Source organism: Scatophagus argus, chromosome 22 (assembly GCF_020382885.2).
Source record: "Scatophagus argus isolate fScaArg1 chromosome 22, fScaArg1.pri, whole genome shotgun sequence".
Taxonomy (NCBI): Eukaryota; Metazoa; Chordata; class Actinopteri; family Scatophagidae; genus Scatophagus; species Scatophagus argus.
Window position 1 is genome coordinate 15,348,094 of NC_058514.1, and position 15,061 is coordinate 15,363,154.

Sequence of the window (15,061 nt, forward strand, 5' to 3'; positions counted from 1 at the left end):
TGTGGAGGAACACTGAAGAACAAAAACATACACTCAACTAAAATATACTTAGAGTGAACAGAAGCCTAAACACAGGCAATGTTTCCCAGAGTCTGAATGGTGACTTGTTTTGTCTTCTGGGGTTCTGCTTCAGCTATGCTACAAGTTTAAACTGACACCTCATTACACATGTTAACTGATGGAATACCAGCTCAGTACTGGACTAAATAAAAAATATAAATGCCAAAGGAAACATTAATTACAAAGAGTAGAGGGCAGCCGTTCTCGTCTGCTGTATCCAAAGAAGAAGAAGAAGAAACATCAACGTGGCCTCTCATGTTGCTGTTGTTGTCACTACCACAATGCTTGCATATTGCAATATTTCCTCATAAATATTATGCAATTCACAGACTGTAAGTTTAAGACACTCTAAAAAACATCTCAGATATTGTTTTAGCGCACTAAATAGCATGTTGGAAATTTGGACATATTGGTGGCTGAATGGTAACTAACACCAACAAAAATACTCAGCTAATATTATCCAACAACATGAAAAAAGTCAAGTTATGTCAACAAACATCTTATCCAACTAGCCGATTGATTACATAAAAATGGTTCAACTCTATGAACATTTGCTGGGGTTGCTGCAGGGCAGTAGGCTTGTAGACCATCAAACATGGTACACTCTTTGACTTGTAGCTATATTTTGTGTTTGACCGGGTGTTTCCTCAGGTTAGACGTGTTGCCCTGGACAGCTTTGCAGTTTGTTTTACAGATACTGCAGCAAGTATCACCGAAACATAAATTCTAAGTTGCTCTCTCGCACACTGATTCATTCAAGATCAGTTGTTACTTGATAGTGCTGACGTAATGCAGAGTTTGATACCCAATCCTAGATAATAAACAACACAATATTTATCTTAAAAGGTTTTCCTCTATCATCAGTTTTAGTTGTAAAGCCACTACAAAACTACAAAGTGTCAGCCAATCTGACAGTACTAAACATGCATATATTGTCAGTTAGGGTTGCTGTTTGAATTTTGATAATTTCATCCAATTACAGTAATCTACTATGTAATCATAATCTGTGGTTTCTGCTGTGTTAACTTGTCCTCTAACTTCATCTCTTAGTGGGAAAAACACCAGGAGATGTTTCAGTCCCTACCGGCATTTGGCATCTCGTCAATACTCCCAGACTTTCACCTTTCCTCTCAACCTTCACACACACACACACACACACCATCCACCTCCCACCTGTCTGACATCTATCTGCTTGTCTGCTCGGCATTTGTTTGATGAGAACAGAGCATTATTGAGACATGTCAGGCTGATTGTTTATGGCAGGAGGGGCGGATCAGAGCCCACCAAATCCTGTTACCTTCCACTGACGTGAATTCATGTGGGAAAGCACGCAGGCAGGTAAACAAATCCAGGCGGGTAGTGCATGGGGCAGTCGTGAGCACTCATGCACACACCCACAGCACACCCACTTGCATATGCACTCCTGTAAACAAGCCAAAAGCTAAACATTACCAGCATCAGATGTACATTGCATAATCGCATAAAAATAAGAGTTACTGCTGTAGTTCATTTTCCTCACCGTCTCCTGTGCCATGTTGTGTGAAGGTAAAAGCCAGTTTGCCTCTGTCTGCTTGTCTTCTCCTCCTGTCTCCTCCCAGTTTTCCCTCATGACTAACATTTGCGAGCAAATCCTTCCTTTTCTTCAGAATGTGGCCGCAATGGCAGCATCCGTTCCATCAGAAGAATGTTTTCCCCTCTGCTGTCACTTCATCCCATCTCACACCATCCTCCAACTGAGCAGTTGCTTCAAGTGGTAGTTCCTGCCTCTCGCTGTGTCCTGACAGTGACAGAGTTACATACTCGTCTCTCGCTCTTCCTGTGTGTGTGTGTGTGTGTGTGTGCTCGCTGTCCTACATAACAAAGTGGGTGTGTCTCTGTGAAACAAGCCAAAAAATGTTAGTAAAGAGCAGGAAGCACACACCCATTTGTGAGTGGACTATGTATCTGCTCTGTTCCACGTGTGTGTTTTCAGTAGGTGGGACTGTATATGCATCTGTGTGTGTGTATATGCATCTGTGTGTGTGTGTGTGTGTGTGTGTGTGTGTGTGTGGCATCCTGGGACTATATGTGTGTTTTGGTCCAAGCTCCACTTTCCCTATTTCTGTTTCTCTGTCAGCATTTCCTTGACTCCAGGATGCAGACACACTTTACGCACAACTTCAACTGTGTTCAATTGTGAATTTGTGTGTGTGTGTGTGTGTGTGTGTGTGTGTGTGTGTGTGTGTGTGAGATGCCAAGTGCTCTGTTTTCCCAGGCAGCTGGACAGTGTCCCAGCCACACCAGTAAAATACCACTGATTTCACACAATGCAACTGCACATGGAATTGAACCGACAACCCAAGTAGTGTTGGTGCCTTGCTCTCCCCATTGAGCTACACAGCAGGACCACACACAAACCATCTCCGCTCTGTAGTTAAATAAGAAATAAAAAAAAAAAACAAAAAAAGTCGCATTCCTCCAGGCTCTAAATTGCTCTCCGTTAGCCTCCAACATATGAACTGAATGGTAAACAGCAGGAGAATGAGAGAAGCCGAGGGACTCTATAAAAAGAGCCCCCTGTCTCCATGGCGATGCCAGAGGCAAAGAGTGGTTCTGTCCGAGTGGCCGCGCTTCGCCCCCCCACCCCCTCGAACCCACTTCCCCTACTGCTGCCACCTCTTCTCTGTCCACACAAAGCATTGTGGGAAAGCAGACGCATTTCACATGCCCGCCGTGTGGGACATCAGACTTGATCAAAGTCACACTCGTCTCCAAACAGATAAAACTGATGAATGTTGCACAATAATAAAGACAAATGTACTCTCTTGACTTTGGCCCCACCGAATGGTCAGAAGTCATGGACAGTATATTTGTGTTCCAGTTAGGAATGAAGTTTTATTATTACTCTAAAAAAAAAAAGGCCCCTTGGCCTCTTTTCATAATCAAATAAAACAAAGTCAAATGAGCAGTCTGACTCATTAGATTAGAAGCAAATGATTTCATTGTTAACCAGAAACACAATATCATTATTTTTTCCTTCTGGCACAGATGTGATCTGTCCATCCGGATTTAGTGTATTTGCAAAAGGAAAACACATTGTGCCAATATACTTATTCTTTCCTATTTTATATGAGTCAGCATCAGTGTGATTGTTTTCTGGCTATTGTGAAAGAGCACATCAGTAAGGACAAAATGAACTTCAATGAATGGTTTCCTAAACACCACCAAGTAGCCTACATCCAAGAGGTAGATGGAAGGCAAAATTCACAGCACAAGATCTGGATCAGCTGTGAGTGTTTCTATCATTCATCAAATCATTCTGAAAGCGATCCCGACAACAGCATTCGCCACTGTCTTGTCATCATAGTTGTCGTGTGGACTCCACTTGAGTAAGAGCAATTTTTAAAATCACATATTTATTTTTACAGTTATTGTTCTTGGTGTGGGTGGCCTTTAAGTTTCATTGTGTTATTGGGTGAACTTTCCCTTTACCCAACCACCCGACCCATCTCCCACGTGTAGCGGATCTTTCTGGTATCTGGGTCACAGCAGTAAACATAAATACAGCTGCTCAGTGAAGGTGAGAGCAGGAGGACAGGAGCTGTGTGTTTCCAATTAGAGAGCATGATCCACGGCCACAATCTCTCTCTCTCACACACACACACACATACACAGAGTTGGGTCAAACCTTCACGACTGTGTGCAGTGTGTGTGTGTGTGTGTAAAAAAGAGAGAGAGAGAAGCTGCACACGTGTGACCTGAGCAACGAGCAGGTTTCTTGCTAATGAGGCCGAACTCTAGTTTACCCCCCGCAGAGATTCACCTTCTGACAGAATGGGGCCCCAAACATACACACACACACACACATACACACATACACAAGCACATACACAGGTGAGTTATAACAAAATAAAACAAGAACAACAATGCAGCCCCTAAGTGTCTACTGGATAAAGATATATAGTTGTCAGTACTATGTGTGTTTGAGGATGTGCGTGTGTGTGTGTATGTGCGTGTATGTGTGGAGATAAAGCATTTATGAATGTGACGTTGTTGCATTGCAGGGCAAAGGTACAGCAGTGCCACACCCAGGGCTCCCAGCCATTCATAAACCCTGGTCAGGTTCCAGGCACACCGAGCTGAACACGCGGCAGGAGAGTGCTGACTCAACGGTCTGAGCGCGTGCGAGTGAGACATGGCAGGTAAGACTCGCGAGGTTGTGAAAAGGGTGAAAGCGTGGAGCAAAATCAGTCCATTTTGACAGTACAGTAGCTCACCAGGTTGTAGTGAGTCACTCTGTAGAGGATGGACTTCTCTGTGCCACTTTAGTTACATGTAATAATTAAATTCATTTTGAATTTAAATTAGTTAATAAGGTTCGTCTTTTCTAATAGCCATGCTGTTGTTTCGGTACCAATTTAAATAACGGCTTCATGAACAGTGGACAAATATTTTTCTAATTTATCAGTTTTAAGACACTAATCAGACCAACTTTTGGGCTGTCAAGTTGTGAACAATCCCTCTGGTTGGTTTATATCTCCTTCAGAATTACTTATCACTTAGTTGGACACCTAGCTATTAATAAATTGATGTTAATGTTAATAAACATTAGATTGTTATTAATTAAGGCTTATAAATTCATCACTTTTTCAAAAAAAGGCAAAAGTTCATTATATTCAAGCAGTTGTGAATGTTGCGTAGTAATAAAAAGTCAAAGCACCAGCCAAATCAAAACAAAAGTTCTTACCATTAATGGCTTAGAACTTACCATAAAGCAGTTGTATCAGTTCTAATAAACCCACTAGATTCCAGCTTATAAATCAATAAAACACTGATGGAACAATAAATAACACACACCCAACACACGTCAACACTCACATGAGAAAACGTTGGAAGATGCCTGCTATGTCCACTCAGAGAGAGAGAGAACTCCAGAGCTCCAGCTCGACGCTTCCTCAGGCTTTCCCTTCAGCACAGAGTATCTGTGAGCCCGTCACACAGCCACTGGGAACTGCTGTGTGTGTGTGTGTGTGTGTGTGTGTGTGTGTGTGTGTGTGAGAGAGAGAGAGAGAGTGCTGCACCGTCATTCATACTGCAACACCATGAAAAGTGTGTCGTCACAAACCAGCTCCCCCCACCACCACCACCTCCGCTCCCTCCACCACATTTATCTAATTTATCTGTGCTTGAGATTTGCGAGCAGCATGTGTGTGTGTGTGTGTGTGTGACAGAGAGATAGTGAGAGAGTTAAAAATTATTTGCTATTGTACACACACCTCGCCACTTCAATCTCAAACCACAGACACACTACAAAAAAACACAAAAAACACACGGCTCTTGCCTGTGGTTTACCCTCACATACTGCTGCTTGCCGTGTGTGTGTGTGTGTGTGTGTCTGTCTGTGAGTGTGTGTGACAGGTTCTTGTTCAAGTGAGTTACAGATCAGGAATTCAGAGCGGTGCCTCCAGTCTCAATGGCGGGAAACCACTGGGGGAAATTTGCACACACTCACACAGTCCACAAAATATAGTCATCATCATGCCTCACAATTAACCCTTTGAGTACGTGTGTGTCCTACTAAACCCTGCCCATCATGACCCTTCACCTAATTCTGCATCATCATCCCAAGTCACTCGATACCCTTGCTGTGGTCCCAGCTTTTTACCCACAGTCCCGAGCTGCCACTCGCAACATTTTTCTTTTTGCTTTTTCTCATTTGCAGAAAGTTTTTCATTACATTGGAAACCTCTCAGCCACAAGTTTGACATGTGGTTGGTTAGCAGAGGCGAAAATCGTACTGCATGTTCCCAGCAGGTTGTCAGCCCATACTGAGTGACAGAAGGAAACACCTCAACAAGCGATCATTGGTTTACAGCTGTGCTTTTATTAACAGCTCCACACTAACTAAGGGTGTGGGTGTGGGTGTGTGTGTGTGTGGTGTGGGCAATGTGGCCAAAATCTATTTGATCGCATGGTCCCTGCTAGTGAATGAGGTTATGTCAAGTTTAGAGAGGACAGAAAAGTAGATCGTGGACGGCTTTAAGATCGATTTCGATATAAAATTGTCAGATTGCTCACCCCTAACATGAACTTTTATGTTTCCGTTATTCCCTTTAAACTTCCCCTCCGTGGAACTTTTTTTTTCTTTTCTTCAACATCTTTTGAGGAACATATGAATCAGAGCAAGCATAGGTCACTTATCTGTCATCAGAACCACTTTTGGTTGAAACCAAGAGATATTAAATATTATTACTAAAGATTAACACCAGTGGAAATTTTAAAAAAAAGAAAGAAAGAAATACCCAGTGGCACCATACCTAAAAGCTGCTGCATGCCTAACAACAACAACAACAACAAAAGGAACTTTAATTCCAGAAAAAGCAAAGCACTTCTGGGCTTCAGGCCATCCACAGAGAGGATGAGCACGGTAAGCCGTGGGCCAGTCTATATATCTATACATCTGTGGCAAAGACATTATCATGTGTTGGATAATGCTAATGTGGCAATAAAATGCTTCAGTTGTAGGCTGAAGCAGACTGAGGTGAATCAAGAGTCTTAGTGACTAAAGTTTTTACGGTGGACGAAAACAGTTTGTCTGCCCAGACCAGACACAGCTGGGATGAGGTGTTTTAGTATTAATTATTAACATAAACTGAGCTGATGACCATCTAATACTGTATGTTGTAAACAGAACAATGTAGGAAGTGGGACTAAAACTGACATGTCTTACTTCTGTTGTCTCATACTGAGGTTCAGTAGAAGTAGCAGTAGTCTGCATTCTGAAGTCGAAAAGGAAAACTCGGACCAGGACTGCTGTTATACAAACTAATGTTCTGATTAAGCAGCGTTTACGTGCCATTTTTTTCTCTTTCGCTCTTTCTCACAACTCACACGGTTTCACTTGGTCATATGTGCCTTCTGTGTGTGTGTCCTCTTGGTTTTAGTTGTTCGCTCGCTCTCTTCACTTCCTTTTCTCTTTTCGTACTCTGACTCACTTAACTGAACAGCGTGGAACCAGTTTCTCTCACCAATAACTTCCACGGCCCATTCGATGCGCTCAATTGGCCGAAGAGCCATCTACAAGAATCGACTAGGGCCAAAAGTGCAAGACAGGCCGAAAAAACTAGGGCATCCACATCCACTCCCTGATGGCGCGCACACTGGCCAACAATCATGTTGGAATTTAATCTATTATGGAGGCAGATTGAAAGGACACTCTTTTTTTTTTCATAAAACAACACTTATCATTGATTGTCAAAAGCATAACTGCTTGTCTGACTGGATGTAAGATTAAGGCTCCTAATGGCTGAAAAAGCAATACAGTATTCTCATTTTATGCTCTCCTTTAAGCAGAAAACAAGAATATTGTATTACTTCATTATTACTTCATCAGCATGAAGTAGCAGAGTGATGTCTGGGCCACATGACTGAGTGATTCAACACTTAATGGGTAACTTGACCAACAGACCAAAAGAAACCAGAAGCCTCTGACTCAGTGTCTTGTTCTTATCGCTTCCTTTCTCTTCATGAGTTCAAATCAAACAAAACACCTACTAAAAACAAGCTCAAATAAAACACAATGGGCTTCATTCTCTTCCTTTCATCCTTTCATTCATCTCCCCCCACTTATCGCTCAACCTTTTCATCCTCCCATCCTGCTCGAGTGCCTGCCAGCATACATCACTGTCAGGTGACTGCGGCGAAGGACATACGCACGTCTACACACCCAGATGAAGCTGTAAAGGCCGCACAATGTGGTTCGGAGGTAAAGTTCACAGCGAGAGGGAGTGGCATGGTGTATAAGAGACACACACACACACACACACATACACACACTCTCACAGACAACCTTCCGCAACAGGTAGGATCACGCTGTTCGCCCACACACACACATTCTTTTCGTTCCACAGTCAGGTAAACACTTCGGTCCAGAGGGGAGAAACACAAAGAGGTTGTAGTCCCCCCCCCCCCCCACACACACACACACACACACAGCATCTTCTACTTGAACCCGAAAATGATTTGTTTTTGCAATCTGAATTCCCCTGAATTAAAATTCCTTGCACATTCATCACTTGCTCCCTTCCTGAAAGCACACACACACACACACACGCACGCACACACACACACAAACAGTTTTCAGAGATTACAAATTCAGACCTTTTTGCCAGTAGTGCGTCATTCCAGTCCTTCTTGCTAATTTGAAGCCAATAGGCATCTGCAGCATATATTAACGTCCAGTGAAGCCTGTGAGAGAGAGAGAGAGAGAGAGAGAGAGAGAGAGAGAAACCACATGGTTACATAAGATGTCCCCGTGAGATGGACACCATCTCTTCACCGCCTGCCCTTGGTATTCATCCCAGAGGAAAAAATAAAAAGACATAGAGCGAGATGTTACATAAAAGCCATTCAGCATAAATAAACACGCACAAGGCCAGAAACGAAGCCTTGAATTACACACACACGCCTGCTGTAAATGATGTTATTAACAGAGGAATCCGTCCGCAGCCCTCCCGAGATCATTTTTCCCACAGTGCTCCTCTCTTACAAGATCATTCTCCGTTTACAGGAACGTGATCGGCAGCCCCGACCTGTATCCTCCTCGCTGCCGCTGCTGATGCTGCGTGCTCATGAAGGAGACGATGCTAGACGTTCAGGTGCACACTGAATATGGAGGTGGGATAAAGCATTACTGAGAGCACAGTATGATGGTGATGCTACAACCAGTTGCACAAATTACAATCTATTTCCACTGGTGTCTATTGAGAATGACTTTGATCATTTCAAAACTTAAACTACATTTCTTTTCAGTCGTATGGGTTTTTTTTTTTCAGAGCCTGAGGATAGTGATGTCACTTGGACATGTTGGTCTTTCCAATACGTTGGGCCAAACAGCAGGCCAGCCAGGCTGACATGAGGTTTGGATTAGTGTTTTTGTAGGCAACGTCCAGATCTTTCCTCTGGTGATACAAACAGGCCACAGCTCACAGTGATGTGCAGATGTGTTAGTCACAGATGTGTTAGTCACTGTCTGCCAGAGGATGAGCTTCATCATGTTCACAAGGGGATAGACCGGTTGGTTTTTTGCAAAACTTTTACAAAACATATTCAAAGGAAGATTGTGAGGTTTAGGCTTTAACATAGAGAGTGGGTAATAGTCCAAGACCAAACAGAAGAGAAATGTGTTACCTAACACCCTGTGCATAAGTTTAAAATTCGACTAACCATTATTTTACCCATTAAATTATTGGGTTTATCACTTGGCCTATAAAATTTCATACAATAGTGAAAAAGGTTTATCACAGTTTCTGAAAGCTCAGTGTGACATCTGATAATATCTTTCTTTTGTCCAGCCAGCAGTCCTAAGCCAAAAGATACTTAATCAACTGTGACATGAGAAATGCAAGCAGTTCTTCAAATTCCCATAATTCAACACAACAGAATTTTCTCTTAGATCCTCCCTGCCTGATAAACTTCAAGTTGAACTTCAAGATTACTTCATATAAAATGCATCCTAAAGAGGCAGAATCTTTCAAGTTGCCGATATGCAATATGAGTCAGGAGAAAGTTCCTAAAAGTCTGATTTGAGGGCAAAACATGCCTACGGCCACATAACGTCACATGGTCCTGAATCATCACTGATGGATGTACTTGAGACCTGCAGAGACTGAGGCCTGTCATCTGCCTGATTGAAGAGCAGCAGCAGACACACAAAGCTCGTCAGAAGGACAGGAGAAGCACATTAGCATAGGTCAATGGCCCCCGTGTCTTTGTCAAACCTGCCTACTGCTCCCGTTCTGCATAATGTGCCCAGATTACACCACACTAATGCATCCTGGTTTGTTGTCTTGTAATACGTGTGTTTGTGTTTGTAGTCTGCAGTCATATGAATATTATGCTGTTCCATATGTCAATCATACACCCAGCAAACATAAAGTAATGCATTGCCTTGTCATACTGAGTGACTACCACAGGCAAGTGAGACTTAAAGGTAAGAATTTTTTAGAAATATTTTCTTATTTCAAGAGGAAATACAGACTGCAATTACTTCTTGCTGACACTAGAGGCTACTAACATGACCATCTTCCTCATGCAGCTTTAAGCGCTTCACTGACGAGCACTTTTGATTTCCTTTCACCTCCTAAATTTGATTCAAATTTGAACCAGAAGCCCTCAAGTCAACACGCTACGTCTAGCCGCGCATCACACCATACTTATATGTCTACTAAAATTCGGCAGCTGGCTGTTTTATGGCCACGTGTGAACATAATGGTGATCTGTTGAGTAGCTTCTGGAAAGGCCTTAGAAATGTTTTGTATGTAATTCCCCTCAGCAGTGAACTCTAAACAGCAGGACTTAGGGGTGTTGAGCTTTTTGACGATGGCAATACAGTGTGTATTGTTAGTGATTAAAGGGCAAATTGACTGTAACAGTCCTATTCACATAAGCTATTTTTATATTACTGCTGAATGAGAGAAAACAAGCTTTAGAGACAGTCAGTGAAATGACACATAATTTCTAGTTTAATTCGAAGGAGCTTCATTTTAGCCTCAACGTCTGACCAGTGTAAGTCACTCAGTGGGGTATTGACAGATTTAATTGGAACATCAATGTCAAGTCACCCATCTCTGCCCACCGCTGGCTCTTGGTTTCCCACACTAATGGGACAATCCTGCAGAGTGTGACTGACAGACAGTGTAGGGAAGCCATACCAGCAGAGAGCACACAGTCCCTGGACGCAGAGTCACAGTGGCAGCATTGTTCCTGTTGCCCTTCGACTCAGAGACATTTATCCACAAATGAAAAACCACACCAGGAGAGAGAGAGCATCTTATTGGCTGAGGGAACTGTCACAGTTCAAGTGACTGTGACTCGAGTGAGAATTAATGCAATATAACAACTGCAGTATTAACATGGCTGCAGCCAGGAGGGCAAAGTGAGCATCCTCCTGTCTGGAGGAATTGATCACCAATGCCAAAAAAAGGCACCACAGCTTTCTTAATGATGTCATGGCAGTAGGATGACAAAGCTCCTTTTCTGCCAACCACCACAGCAGTGTGTGTTTGGTTTAATCTCAGGGCGCTGGCTTTGCTGCATCCAGAGCGCCGTACATCGTGTTCCTGAACGGTATCTGACAGCAGCCCTGCCTGCTGCCAAAGAATGTACTTCTTTTCATCTGTCCGAACCTCTGACTGCCCTACACACACACACACACACACACACACACACACACACACACACACAGGTCTAGATCTTTACCAAACACATAGAGGCACAATATTCATGATGGTTCCTTGTCTGTTTGTGTTTACTTTCTGGATGTACCAACTTTTCCTAAACCTGCATCATCAACTTCTGTTTCCTTTATGTATTTCCTACATTTCCCAATATGCATTTCCTTTGAAGGACTGATTGAGTGGCAACCACCTCAGATGAGTGCTAAAGAGATCCAGATTCAGTTCCTCTTATGGCCACTAGGAATGGAATCCAGAAATATGTAATACTGTATTGATGTGAATGGGAAAACACCAAACTTAAATCTAGAAAGTCAAGAGATGTTTTTCACAAGTAGTTATGGTTTCGAGAGCTAATTTCACTTCTGACTTGTTGTGAATGAAATTTGTTTTTTTAATAATGAAGATTTGGTTCCAGTAATGCAGTACACTACCTTTAAAGCTCATCAGAATCAAAACTCTCAAATCAAGGTCTAATGAGTAATATTTGAATCAGAAAAATAAAAGTCCCTCTATAAGGGGATTTTCTTGACCAGATTACAAATTCAAATACAGAGAAAGGTGAAGACTTTTTCCATTAAACTGTCACATCATACTGCCATTGTGGTCATTTGTGGTCATTTCACATGCAGTCTCTATGTTTGTCTTTACGTGATATATCATACTCATTATGACTGGGTGAAAGCAGCCCTGACTGTGTGGGTGCAAGTGTTTTTTCATGCATATTCAGCTAGCTGAAAACGCCCGTGAAGGTCTTGTAAATGAATATATGGTGTATGTGAAATCCCAAATCAGCACATTACAACTCCCAGGTGAAAACCCCAGGATAGGCAGTTGATATTGATTCGTTACCAGACTGCAACAGTTGAGTCATAACACAACAAATGAACTCTGACACTCATTAAAGAAGTTCCCTTATGGCTGTTGGACTGCTTGTGAGTGTTTCTCTTACTGTTAGGTGCTAAACTACTAAAGAGAGGGGGTTCAGAAGAAGAGTTTTGCCCTCACTTGACCCCTAAGCTCCCAACCCAGCAATACCTTGGCAATGTTAGGTTCTGGTACTCCCATGATTGTTGAAACATCACACAAAAGTATGCCATACTGAAATGTGAATAACAGCTTGTACGTTTTTGAGAGTACAAGGTAGAAACGGTTCAAGAAAGGCTGAGAAAGCTTAACTTAATGATGGATGATGAGCTAATGCAATTTCACAGAGCTTGTTGGATATTAAGTGTGATGAATGTTGCAAGTTTTGCAGTATTACGTATGTTTATCTATTAAGAGATCAGATTTTTAGACCTGTAATGAGTTGTTCACTGTGTTGAAAGTATGATTTCATTATTTATGTCAATTTAGCTGAGCTGCAGTTGATGGTAACTGATAGAAGAGGACATAGATTAGTGCCCCTGCCGTTATTGCACAACTGAGGTTAAAGTACTGCAGAAGCTCTGTTGAAAACTAATTTAAGAATAACTTCCCCTGTGATGGAACTCTCTGCAAAGTGAAACTACTTCTTTTCTCAGTTCTAGCTCAGAGGGTTTCAAAGTGGGAGGGGGGCTTCCCCAGTGGGGTTCATGGGAGACTCAGTGAATAGAAGCTGCAAAATATATAGAATATGTTAGTTCATACATTGCTTATCAACTGACACCACAGAGAACAGCCTGAATGTGGGTGATTTAGTTAAAGAATTTTACTGCTTTTCCCAATTTCCCAGCGTCAGAAAGTAATAAATGCCCTAATGTAGGCTGAAGTTACGTCAAACAGCATTATAGTATCTTGACTCAACTGTTGAGTGTTTATGGGAGCAAATAACACAGTCGTGATCCCACAGGTATCCAGGAATCGAGAAAACCTAAGCAAGTGAACTCGGCAACCAGCTTGAACCGCTGTTCTAGCTGACTGCCTTTCAAAGAAAATTTCTTCAGATTTAGTATACGAGCTGAACTACACCTTAAGTCAAATACAGGTCCAGCAGTCTGACTGTAGATTTAATCAAGAGTCACGCTTGTCAGCTTCGTCAAAATTACGTTTTTTGTTTTCGATTCTACTTTTTGTGTTTCTTGCTTTTAAATAAGACAGGGGGCGCTCTGGACCCACTGTTCCTCTAAACTGCAAAACTAGCACTGTATCCGGTCTTCTGAAGACTCAAAACTTGTGCAAATGTTGAAATGTATGCAAAACCTTCACCCTTACGCTCCCAGAATGAAATGAATTTACATGCTTACAAAAGCATTAGAAAGTTACTCAATTGCACTAATGATAATACTTCAAATTTATTACTGTCAACCTCTGCAGATTAAATGCATAAAGCAGAACTATATTATATGGCAACTTCCTTCATGCTGAATAAAAAGTGTAATGGCAAGGTGCAATTATAAACTGTATGAGGTCCTATGCAGGACAATGTTGCCAATAAGTGGGATAGCCCTGGATAGTAAGTCCATTAAAATGCAACATAGTGCACCTTTGAATTTGAACTGGGGTTTCTCAGATGACATGATAAGATAACAAACTCTGCAAAACCAGTGAACTGATCTGTGAGGATGTGTGCACTTTGACCTCGTAGTCCTGCTCGCATCTCTCCCAGTTATACCAGCCTGAGAGGGGCAAGAAAACACACTCCAGTGGCAGAAAAGACACTTTGATTTTTAAATAACAGCATGGAAAAAAAAAGCCACTAGACAGATAAAACAACCGCCGCGCTCTAAGAGTACTCACAACTGTTTTTACCCAACATGCCACAGACAGGGCAGTGGGAATAAATATTCCATCATCCTGCAATGTTCCCTTCTCCTCTCCTCGCTGCTTTTGACATCACGGCCGTGCTCGTTCTACAATCATGAATGAAAAGAGGAACATGACTCACAGATCGCAGTCCCACTCACAGACCACAAACACACACACAAAGAATTCTAATTACGCTTATGTACATATATATATATATATATATATATATATATATATATATATATACATGTGTATGTGGGTGTGTGTGTGTCAGGTGTATGAAGAGTGGCATTGACCTGGTGGACTGAATGAATCACCGCAACAAGGCAGAAGAATTTGATGGATCTGAAGGCAGGTTCTTAACCTCACATGTACATGCACATATTTAAAGAGAAACATATAGATGGAGAAAATGAAGAGAAAATGTAATTACCTGCACTGTTCTCGCTGACTGACACTTCAAACTTTGCGCAAAAAAAATCCTTAATGACAAAGTGAAATCAAGTTTGTCAAAAGAAAAAAAGAGCAGCCAAGCTCGTCAACACTATCTGAACTTGACACGGGGGAAAGTCCCAAACACAGGCATAGTTTCTTCTCTAAATGCGTAGTGAGAGCATCCTCGAAAAACCACGCTACAGAACGCCAGCACTCATAGTGGCAGATCTGATCTGGTTCACACTGGCTTTTGGGCCCTGGAGAGCCAATAAGCAACAAAGAGGGTGGAGTCTCAGCAAGGTGTCAATCATATTACCCAACTTGTTGTTCATACAGGAGGATGGTGCAATCTGGTATCATCACAGAGAGCAGCAAAACAGAGCAGGTTACAGAGCGGCTCAAGGGTGAAACCACCTGTCGCTACATTCGGGTCTCAAGTGGCTCAGGTTCAAAAAATGGTGAGGGATGACCAATTAGAGGGTGAACATGAAACCGTGTGGTGTGTTTTTATTACTGCAATCTTCTAACAGGAAACTGGCAGACGTTGAGAAGAGAGAGATGGAGAGTGATTGAAATGGTCCGAGCTGGACTTGGACGAGGAACACTGCAGTTAAATGGTGACGCTT

At 42.2% G+C, this 15,061-nt stretch overlaps 1 long non-coding RNA gene across 2 annotated transcripts in view; it reads right to left on the reverse strand.

Moving 5' to 3' along the window:
* The window catches only part of LOC124053412, a 55,550-nt gene that overhangs the window by 17,778 nt on the left and 22,711 nt on the right, over positions 1 to 15,061 (reverse strand). For both annotated transcript variants that reach the window (XR_006842145.1, XR_006842144.1), the window contains exon 2: positions 8,200 to 8,286. This is a non-coding gene — a long non-coding RNA (uncharacterized LOC124053412). The remainder of the gene's footprint in view (positions 1 to 8,199; positions 8,287 to 15,061) is intronic.